Genomic DNA, 12,703 nt, shown 5'->3' on the forward strand with positions numbered 1-12,703 from the left:
GCCCTAAATGGCTAGCTCCTCTAATTAAGGGCTGATATTTAAAGCTTCATTGTTGCCGGCAAGAAATAGACAATTGCGTCTCACAAGTCTTGCAATGTTGATGTGAGGCAAAATGTTCCCAAAAAATTGACTTTTCCCCAAATAGACGAAATGCAATGTATCTTCTAAAGGAAACTATAGGGTATATATATATATATATATATATATATATATATATATATATATATGTGTAAATTGTAATGCTCATTTCACCATATAAAAGAGTGGAAGACCTGTATGTGTGATAAATATAATTAAGGAAGTATCAACCAAACTTTGTTTCACACGGCAAAGGTTCCTAACATGCCTCTTTGCAAAACTGGCTTCACACACTATTTCAAATGCTGTAGGATGGATAGGGGACCATTTTTTAACATTAGAATGTTACAACATGCTTTAGAAAACTGGTCCCTAAATTAATTTTTTAAATGAATTGCAGCTTCAGGAAAAGTCTTGTCGGTGGTTTTTGGAAAGAGATGAATGTAGACTGGGAGATAAGTAGATCATAAGTGGTGATAGTGTGACTAAGAAACTAGTAGAACTGTAAGGGGGATTTGTTTTTCGGTATCCAAACCCAATGTACAGCCACAAATTTGATAATCCCAATCTCATGACTGGAGTAATACTGGCAGAAATCTGACGTATGCCCATGACATATTTATAGAAAGAGAACTACACAACCAGGAGCAAACAGTTGCTCAGGAGCTTGCTCTTTGAAAGTTATTACCTAGAAGCAGCTTCTTAATTCAACTATGCATTTCACAGAGAACTTACTTAAAGTAGCAGGTAGCCCGGAGGGGCGGAGCGAGCAGCCGAGCATAATGGCCGCACTTCACTGAGGCTCTGAATGCGGGCCGGGTATAAATGCTTTTAATCACGACTTAATGCTCAAATAATAAGCCCACAACAACTACAAGATATCCCTACCACCTGTGAACCTGATCGGGGACTCGATGGTCCTGCTCCTCTACGTGGACGCTGTCGCAGCGACTCCTTAGGCTTGCGGCCTTCACCGCAACAAGTGCTACTGTTAAACCACGGACCTAACAGTACATAGACTGGAACATCCAAGATCAACACTTGCTGCTTACATCGGAAACCTCTCTCGCAGCCCATACCAATACGCATCTCTAACGCTGCAACTTGTGATATCTCCCTCAGACCGGACTTCGCTATACAACGCCCGGTAAGACCTGCACGCCATATTTTGCCTTAACCGCAAATCATTTCAGGGGGGACACACTCCCAACTCACCTAATCGGAAGCCACTTTAACACGCTGACTGTGACACTTATATGGGGCACGCAACTGCTATAATCCTCTAACTGCTGCATTACTCTGAACATTAACGTACAGAAACTTCACCTACATATAAGCAATCTTTTCCAGAAGGCCCCCTCTCCAACCTTAAAGCCATGTGGAACAACGTTAAATACCCCAAACTAGGAGACACATCAATATAACTATTAACGTTGTGCTTAACGCTACATGTGCAGCTCTTGGTGCAACAGATGGGAGAAAGTTACCCTGCACGCCACCATACTTCCACAGACGCTGCTTTACTGACACGCACAGCCACAGCCTAACACAAGTTTCTATATATCTCTCAATAAAAGGACAACCTTTTCAAGAACATGGCCGGGGCCCAATCTAACTTTTTGGATATTAAGCATCAGAGCTTCTGACCATTGACAGATGCCACCCTTTCCTCAGTATTAATGATGTACACAGACTGTATGAATCTCATAGCTGCAGGCAAATAATTTAAGCACGTATACCCCTGACTCTGGGTCCCTGATCATTGGGCACCTCACACACGTACCCCCGCTCCCTTTCCCGCCACACCACGGTGTGACGGGTCATACCCCAGCTGCCCTTCACCGTGATCGCCCTGTGAGGGCAAAACCCCTAGGGGGTACAGTGTGTGACAACACTTTCAGTTAACTCAAGTGCCATAACACCACTTCCAGACACTATGTCACAAAGAAAGAACACTCGTCAAGATAAACCCCAAAAGCTGCAACAATCTACCCAGCCAGCAGTTCATGCTTTCTTCAAGCAGGCAGACCAGCCGTCCATGACTAAAACAACAGAGTCCATTTCGGACACTATAGAAGAAGAGCAAGTCAATAGTCCACCTACCAACATTGAAGCGGCACCCACAACTATGGCCCTAGAGGAGGACACACCGATAACATATAAAGCTATTGTAACTCTAATTGAGCAGGTTAAGGCATGCATCAAAGAGGAATGCGCTGATCTGAAGAAAGAGATCGGTGACCTGAGCCACAGGGTTGACAACCTAGAAGAGCATGAGTTTGTGGTAGCACAAAAACTTGCACATCTCTCTACGAGTCAAACTCAACAAGACCGTCATATCTCAGAACTCGAAGATAAAATTGACGATTTGGAAAATCGCACCAGAAGGGGGAACCTTCGCTTCAGGGGGATACCAGAGTCTGTATCGAACAATGATATCCGAGACTTTCTCCAGGCTCTCTTTGCAGACATACTTAGAGAAAACTCTCCTGAAAACCTAGACATTCCACTAGACAGAGCTCACAGAGCATTACGTCCGAAGCCCCCAGATGACTCCCCTCCAAGAGACATTGTAGTACATTTCCAAAATTACTGTCAAAAAGAAGAAATATATAATACCGCCAGGAAAAAACAAAATATACATTTCCAAGGTCATCGAATTCAAATCTACCAGGACCTATCACTCAGAACATTGCAGAAGAGGCGGGACTTTCAACCCCTAACAGCACATCTCCGTTCACTTCACATTCCATACAGATGGGGATTTCCTACCTCAGTCATAGTGATGAAAAACGGGAAGAAGACGGAATGCTCTTCTCCCTCTGACATTCACAGATTCTGCAACATTTTAAAAATTTCATCACCTGACACAACAAATCACCAATCGTCTCAAAGACCTCAAGATGGTTCAACAGGCATTAAATCCCAGCGGAGACCGGATCTAGACACTGACTCTAATCAGAACAAGAGAAGACAAATATCTTCCACCAACTCAGGCACCTCGGACTCAGACTCCATCAGATGAGTAAATGCAATGCAATGTATTGTCCACTTGTATATGCCTTCTTTTTTTTTCTTTTTCCTCTTTTACTAGGCCTTGATTTCCAGGCATGGGATGCCCACCACATATAGACTATGGTATTTTAACCACCTAAGAGCAGTATAATCTGCTGGTTTAGAACCATGTTCCAAATGAAGATAAGTTCCACTCTGTTATGTTATGCTATCCACAAAGTTTAATATGTTATAAATGTTCTGATGTTTTTTATTTCCCTACAAATGTTGACATACTACTACTGAACCCTAAACCTGTCACTAGACATTATCTCTCCTCTACCACACACCTGACCATCCCATTAGACCCAACTACCCCCCCTTCCTAAGTTCTCAGCACAGATCATATACATATGACTCTCATAGAGAGGCGCCGTCACAAACTTATCCACACTCCATTACACAATCAGGGCCCTTGCCGAGGTTAAGCGATGACACAATACATTGACTACCTAAGTGTCTGTGACTTCCCGACTTTAGACTCAGCCACAATAACTCAGACAGCTTGTGTACTTCTCACTAACTCTGAAAAATGAACACATCTCAACAACACAAAAACTCCACACAACTCCCTTAACCAACTCTCACAACCCACCAGACAGAACACAGCGACACTGAACAGACCTTCTGAACCAAAGAGACACCATGGACCCAGGGGTGCAGAGCTGTGTTTGTACTACATCATGTCTCATATTAAGATAAATTTTGTTGTATTATGTTATGGAATTCATTGAGTTTGATGTTATACCTGCACTGACATTTTATATTCCCCTACAAATGTTACCACATCGCTTCTAAACTCTTGACGTGTCACAAGACATTATCCCACCCCAACTACGTATTTAACCCCACTAATAGACTCACCCATCCCCCTCTTTAGGACCCCGAAACTGAACATATACTTCAGACCCTCTAAGAGGAATTCCTTCTTAGAATCTATAAAATATCCTGTGCAAATCCTGAGACTTTACTGAGTTATTACGACACTACGACACACTGACCATTTAAATGTCCGTGACTCCACATCATCTGACCTAATTCTAGTAACATGGACAGCACACATACACTTCAACATCTTTGAACATTGACTACACTTCAATCAACAGCATAGGGACCCCACACGACACCCTCTACTAATCCACACACTCCTCTAGACAGGACACAATAAAACCAACCGGGCCTCTCTGAATTAAGGCAATGTAGAGAAGCTATGAGCCCCTACATGCTAGAACAATGCCACCTAGAATTAGTCGACTACCACATTACCTTGCTCTACTCAATTACCCGGCCTGTAATGAAAGCCCCCGAGATCAAAGATCAAAGATCAAAGTTACAGGTTAAGAGCTGAGATTCTATTGCATAATTTTCGTACCTTCTCTTCTCAGCGCAACACTTGTACTTCACATTTTACATTACTGTTGATTGAATTAATACTGTTATAAATATTGTTATTTACTCTAATACTGTTTTTAAAAGTCATAACTTCTCTTTCCTCCTTTCCCATCTCTACTGACTCCTACTGACCAACCTTCCTTTTGATACTCCTCTTCTCCAACACTAACAGTAGGCACCCTTTTCCTCTCCTACTTAGTGTCCCGTCTGGTCCCTACATACCGAAGAGCGGGTTAGTGCTAGACACCCGACATTACGATGTCTCCTACAGTACGCCATAAAGCAGAAACATTACACATAGCCACCCAGAATGTCAAGGGCTTCCTCTCAGCCGAAAAACGCTCTATAGCGTTCCATGACTTTTACAAACGAAAAATTGACGTTATTATGGTTCAGGAAACACACTTTAAGAAAAATCATGAACCCACTTTTTCCAAAAGATATTTTGACCAACACTACTATAGCTCTGGTACAAATAGGAAAAATGGGGTCAGCATTTCATTTAGACGCGGCTTCCCATTCGAACTACTACAGAAATACACAGACACTGAGGGTAGGATCCTAATTCTTGTTGGCCTATGTTATGGCACCCCGGTCACATTGGTTAACATCTACGCACCAAACAGACCCAACCCCAATTTCTTCAAAACCCTGGTTAACAAAATACTAGACCTAGCTAAGGGACCCATCATTGCAGGTGGAGATTTTAATTTCCCCATGAACCCAATACTAGACACCTCTAGTGGAAAATCCTATCTGCGCAATAATACTCTCAACTCTAATTGCGCAGCCTTACGATCTATTAACCTATTTGACACCTGGCGAGTAGTACACACCAACAGAAAAGATTACACTTTTTTCTCACATCCACAACACACGTACTCCAGGTTGGATTACATACTATGTGATCAGGCTCTGCTTTCTGCCCTTGTACATTCTAGAATCACACACACCTCTTGGTCCGACCACAGTATGGTACATACAGAATTCAAATGGACTAGCAAACCACATACTACATTCAACTGGAGACTCAATGACCATATATTGACTAACCAAGCAACAGTTGATGACATTAAAAAACACTCGGTCGAATTCTTCGCCCTCAACAAACCCGAGGACACGACACCCGCGAACAATTGGGAGGCATATAAATGTTTTATCAGGGGGTTAATAATAAAACACACCGCCACACAACGCAAGATTCAAAATGCCCAGTTCACTTCACTATCTGACGAACTAACTACCTGTGAAACCACTCTTAGGGCAGATCCATCCTCCGCGACCAAGCTCTCCAAATTAAATGACGCTAGAGAAGCCCTAAATAAATTTCTAATTCAAAAAGCCCACATGAGGGCGTTAACTACTAAATCTAAGTTTTTCATAGAGAGTAACAAATCAGGTCGCCTACTGGCCAGGTCCCTTAAAAAACAAAGGCTCTCCAATTTCATTAAGACAATTCGCCACCCATCTGGTGAGACAACCCACAAAAATGAAGAAATTGTCAACTCATTTGCTTCTTACTATAAGCAACTATATAATCTAGCAGACTCCACACCACAAGATAAAAAAGAGAAAATAGAAACATACTTGAACACTGTCCTTACAACCTCTATCACAGAAGTTGACAAACAATTCTTAGACTCTCCCATCACCCTAAGAGACATCAATTTAGTTATTAAGTCCTTGCCGAATGGCAAATCCCCAGGCCCGGACGGCCTCACATCTAAATTTTACCAGCTCCTACAAGAACACATAAACCCCCAGCTCCTGACACTCTTTAACGATATAGACCAAGGTGCCGTTTTGCCTAGTTCCCTCCTAGAAGCAGTAATCACGGTGATTCCTAAACCGGGCAAACCCAATGATGTAGTCAGTAATTATAGACCAATTTCCCTCATAAATATTGATATGAAAATATATGCCAAAATTTTAGCCAACCGCATGAATGAAATATTGCCTAACATAGTCCACCCTGATCAGGTGGGCTTCATTAGGGGGAGAGAGGCGAAGGATAACACCACTAGACTACTTCACTCACTCCAAAAAGCCCACTTTTCCCACACGCCCCTAACCTTGCTCTCGACGGATGCTGAGAAGGCATTTGACAGGGTGGACTGGCAATTTATGTGGTCCACCCTGTCAAAGTTCGGCTTCCCCGAGCTCTTCATTTCCAGAATAAAGGCCCTTTATAACAACCCGAGCGCAAAAATTAAAGTCAACAATAATATATCCCAACCTTTCCCCATTTCCAATGGCACGCGTCAAGGGTGCCCGCTCTCACCCCTATTATTCGCTGTTACAGTTGAAATACTGGCACTACAAATTAGACACTGTCATCATATACAAGGCCTAAAATTCGGAGACACTACCCAAAAATGCCTCCTGTTCGCGGACGACGTGATTTTCACTTTACAATCCCCAACCACCTCCCTTCCCGCTCTCATACAAATCCTAGACGAATACAAGCAGGTTTCCAACTTCTCCATCAACATGGAGAAGTCGGGTCTATTGCCGATAAATCTAACCCCTCAAGAAATGCTATACATTACGCGGCAAACAAAGTTCACACTATCAGATAGACTTAAATATCTAGGCTTGATAATCTCCAAAGACCCACACACACTCTTTCTAGATAACTTTATCAACCTCCAATCGATCGTTAAATCCTCGCTAGAAAACTGGCACAGACAGGGACATTTATCATGGCTAGGGCGAATCAACACGGTGAAGATGATGATAGTCCCCAGATACCTATATTTGTTCCAGGCCCTCCCTCTGCCCTTACCGAAGCCCTTTCTCTTAACACAACAAAAAATGATTAACTCCTTTATATGGTCATATAAACGCCCAAGGATAGCTCAGCACACCATGTACTTGAGTAAAGAAGATGGAGGCCTTGGTGTCCCCAATCTATCTAACTACTATAAAGCCGCACATTTAGCCAGAGTTATAGCCTGGAATCATGCCAGCCCCTCGAAGCTTTGGATACAGATGGAGGGCCATCTAGCTCAGACTGACCCCATGAGAGACCTCCCCTGGATTCCTAAAGAATCTAGACCTCGCATTATACAAGACAATGACTATATCAAGGCTACCTTAGATGTGTGGGATGATGTACTCACTCACACAAAGGGAATCTCTACTGAACTTTCCCCCCTGACTCCCCTCCTACGATATCACCTCTTTCTCAAGCACGACCTATACCCTCATAACCCAACTAATAGACTTCATAGGTCCCTACCAGTTTACTTAGTGTCCGACTCCTCGGGAGTCAAAGACAGACTTACCCTTAATGAAGAACTAGGCCCACCTTTCCACCATTGGTACTCCTATCTACAGATCAGACACGTGATCATCCACTGCCCGCACAAAGAAATGATACTCAGACCCCTGACCACTTTTGAACAGCTATGTATCAATCCAAATATAAATAGAGCACACATCTCTCTAGCGTACAGAATGCTCAGGGGCTCTTTCCCCGAAAAACGACCCACATATCTCACTAAGTGGGCAGTTGAACTCCAAAATGACCTAGACACTGAGACCTGGAGACGCTTTCGACACACACATTCTGCCTCTCTATCCTTGACCATATCTGAATTAAACTACAAAATACTAGCTCGGTGGTACTTAACCCCTCAGCGCCTGAGGATCATATACCCTACTGCCTCCTCCAGCTGTTGGAGAAGATGCGGTGAGGAGGGTACCCTTACCCACATATGGTGGTCGTGCCCTCTCCTACACACCTTCTGGAACCAAGTAGAAAGACACATAGCTAATACTCTGGGTGTACCAATCACACTTTCCCCATCAATTATAATTCTTAATCTCATCCCTAAAATCGCTTGCATTTATCGCAGGAAACTACTTCTCTTAATGCTCTCCTGTGCTAAATGCTTAATCCCTAGGAAATGGAAGACATGTGAGATACCGACTGTTGCCCAATGGAAATCTGAAGTAGCTCATGTCCTCACGCTAGAAAGGATGCATTACTGTTATCTAGGCAAACAAGACACGATTTGCAATATTCAATTCATATGGGATCAAGGTTCTTATGATGACCACACTTAAACAGTTCACCCAACATTGTATACCCAGACTTTAGAGAAGATAGACCAGACGGGACACTATCTCCCCCTCTATTCCCCCTCTTAACCCCTATCTCCCTAACCCCCACTTACTTTCACCCTCTACATTCTTTTATATCTCCTAATGATATGTTATGACTCACTTCTCCCTCCAAAAATTTCAAAAACTCCTATGTAAATTGGATTAATCATTCATAATAATTGTCTTTGCAGTGAACTGCTATGATGCTATTGTTATGTAACTGAAATTATATATCTTGTTCATTTTCAATGTACCAATTTTCAATAAAAATCATTTAAACAAAAAAAAAAGTAGCAGGTAGCCCCCAGTTTACGCCAGGGTTAGGTTCCAGAAGGAATGGTTGTAAATCGAAATTGTTGTAAATTGAAACCCAGTTTATAATGTAAGTCAATGGGAAGTGAGGGAGATAGGTTCCAGGCCCCTCTCAAAATTGTCATAAGTAACACCTAATACATTATTTTAAAAGCTTTGAAATGAAGACTTTAAATGCTAGACAGCATTATAAACCTAATAAAATAATCACACAACTCAGAATATATAATTAAACTAAGTTAAATGAACAAAAACATTTGCTAAACAGCATTATAAACCTAATAAAATAATCACACAACACAGACTTCACTTGCATTTCTCTGCAAACTGTTCTTTCTATGCATTCCAATCTGGACTGAGTTATAGACAGGAAGATCTTGTTCCTTTGAAATCTGCTCTATAGCTCAGATCTGGTTAAACTGATTAATTTCAGCTTGCTTGGCTTTACTGAAACACAAGCGGACAGCTCCACCTACTGGCTATTTTAATAAATGTACTGCTTCTCAATGCTTTTCAATAGCAGTCACATGACTGGAAAAAAGGTTGTTATTCTGAAACTATGTAAATTGAACCGTTGTAAAACGGGGGCCACCTGTATACCAGTCTTATTCTGCCTAAAAAGCAAGATTCAGCCCTGAAATATCAGGAAATTCTCCTCTGAAGAACATGGCAACCCCAAAGACTGTACCCAGGTGGTGACTTGTCATAGAAACAACTTACAGCCATTGTTCTTTCTGCAAATATATGAACAGTCCTATGCCTTGTTATATATCTAACTGGCAATGTGCAGTGCACAAAAGCACTCCAGTAATTCATTGCTGGTTACATAATGCCAAATACATGTTTCATAGACAACAACATATTTATGTTTGTGTCGCTCACATTTGCTCTGTTATCCACATCCTCCAATGCTAAAATAAATGTTAAAAATCCAAATGATAAAAACCATTTCCCATATTAAAAAAAGTTTCTAATCAAATACAACCAATTAGCGGGAATATCACCCACATGATGCACGGACAGAAATGGCTTCAGCGATTACAATTCTCCCGACCACTGGTTGTGCATTCTGATTCAGCAATAAAATGGAGGGTGTTTATAAGTCCCAAACTGACCTTTTTGATATGTTTGACAGCATTCCAAGACAATTTGGAATAATTACATTTTCTTGTGCATGTGTAATACACTCTGAATGGGCCACAGATGCCATTTTAGATTTATATATCAATATATGGGGGTAGATTTAACAAACAGTGGATGCTGCTATCTACCCTCGTGTTTTCCAGATCGCTCGAAATGTAAGTTAAGAAGCAGCAGTCATAAGACTGCTGCTTCTTAACTCATCCGCCACCTCTGAAGTGGCGGACAGCAATCAGCCCAATCGGATACGATCGAGTTGATTGACACCCTCTGCTATGATTGCCCGTGAATGTGCAGGGGGCGATATTGCACAAGCATTTCACAAGAAATGCTTGTGCAATGATAAATGCCGACAGGGTATGTGGTCGGCATTTATCGATGTGCGGCAGACCATGTCGGCCCTCACATTGATAATTCTACCCCAATGACTATATTCATTAAACCAATATTCAGCACTATTGTAAAGACCTTCTGCAGTGGGAGGGACAGACAATTACATGTTTACTATATCCAGCACTATTGTATAGTCCCTCTGCAGTGAGAGGGACAGACAATTACATGTTTACTATATCCAGCACTATTGTAAAGTCCCTCTGCAGTGGGAGGGACAGACAATTACATGTTTACTATATCCATCACTATTGTATAGTCCCTCTGCAGTGGGAGGGACAGACAATTACATGTTTACTATATCCAGCACTATTGTATAGTCCCTCTGCAGTGGGAGGGACAGACAATTACATGTTTACTATATCCAGCACAATTGTATAGTCCCTCTGCAGTGGGAGGGACAGAAAATTACATGTTTACTATATCCAGCACTATTGTATAGTCCCTCTGCAGTGGGAGGGACAGACAATTACATGTTTACTATATCCAGCACTATTGTATAGTCCCTCTGCAGTGGGAGGGACAGACAATTACATGTTTACTATATCCGGCACTATTGTATAGTCCCTCTGAAGTGGGACAGACAATTACATGTTTACTATATCCAGCACTATTGTATAGTCCCTCTGCAGTGGGAGGGACAGACAATTACATGTTTACTATATCCAGCACTATTGTATAGTCCCTCTGCAGTGGGAGGGACAGACAATTACATGTTTACTATATCCAGCACTATTGTATAGTCCCTCTGCAGTGGGAGGGACAGACAATTACATGTTTACTATATCCAGCACTATTGTATAGTCCCTCTGCAGTGGGAGGGACGGACAATTACATGTTTACTATATCCAGCACTATTGTATAGTCCCTCTGAAGTGGGACAGAAAATTACATGTTTACTATATCCAGCACTATTGTATAGTCCCTCTGCAGTGGGAGAGACAATTACATGTTTACTATATCCAGCACTATTGTATAGTCCCTCTGCAGTGGGAGGGACAGACAATTACATGTTTACTATATCCAGCACTATTGTATAGTCCCTCTGCAGTGGGAGGGACAGACAATATAGATATTTTAAAGCACATTTGAATGGTTTAAGTGAAATGCCAGCAGGGGTTATTTTAGTCTGTCTTAGGCCTGTACCTAGTGGAGCAGGATTTGGGAGGTTCAGCAAATTTTGAGGGGTTTCTCTATGACATGATGGGGTGAAATTATTTTATTTCATTAAGAATGAGTGACTCATGTTTATCTAGAGGGAGGTGATATTTCCATTGTCTCTGGCCTCTGGTTGTGAGAAACATACGAGGCAAATAAAAATATGACAAAATGCAAGTACAAAGCATCAACAGACCAATGAGTGTAGGAACACTTCAAATAATGACTGTGTGACCTATCTGTAACTACACCTACACTATCTGCCTCACACTGTAAAGTCTCACCACTGAAAGGGTGACTAGACAAACATGACTGACACCCTACTCGTAACCTGCACTTCAGAGATTGGAATATATCGCACTGCTGCCAATGTATCCAAATCAAAGTGTATGTTACTTCACTGGAACGCCTACACCTATGACATCTCTGCAATCTACTTGACTAATAAAGTATAAAATAACAACTGCCTTTTAAAACTATAGTAGCTATTTCGCTACTTTTATATACAATGTTAAAATGTTATGCATTGTCATGTATAATGCATATTATTTTAAGTATTGTATATAATTTAAAATTTTGTCATTTTTGTTTGTTCATTTTATTATTTTAAATATAAATAAATAATTTAAATTTGAATGTGACAGGTTGCTTGCCTGGGGAACTTGTCTGACCATATTATCATAAAAATTGGCCTGTTTAAATAATAATGCCATAATAAAAAAGCTCTAGCACATTACAGTGTTTTATTATTGCTCCTTTAGCCCCTTTGATGTTATATCATGCAGTCTACTGTTATACATACATACATACATACATACATAAATAATGTAATTGCCTTCGTCTTTTATTGAGATAGTTAACAAGGGCAAATTGCATCCATGATGATAAGCTAGGCTTAACCAAGATCTTCAGCTTATAAATATTTATGACCTCAGCTGTCACAGTTGTAGCCATTGAAATATAATGGTGAATCCAACTGGTCTTATTTCAATGAAATACTCTAAACTAACTAAAATGAATAATAATCTGCCTGCTCACCAATTATGTCAGAAATATTCCTACACAGCTG

The sequence above is a fragment of the Bombina bombina genome, chromosome 3 (genome assembly GCF_027579735.1).
Source record: "Bombina bombina isolate aBomBom1 chromosome 3, aBomBom1.pri, whole genome shotgun sequence".
NCBI lineage: Eukaryota > Metazoa > Chordata > Amphibia > Anura > Bombinatoridae > Bombina > Bombina bombina.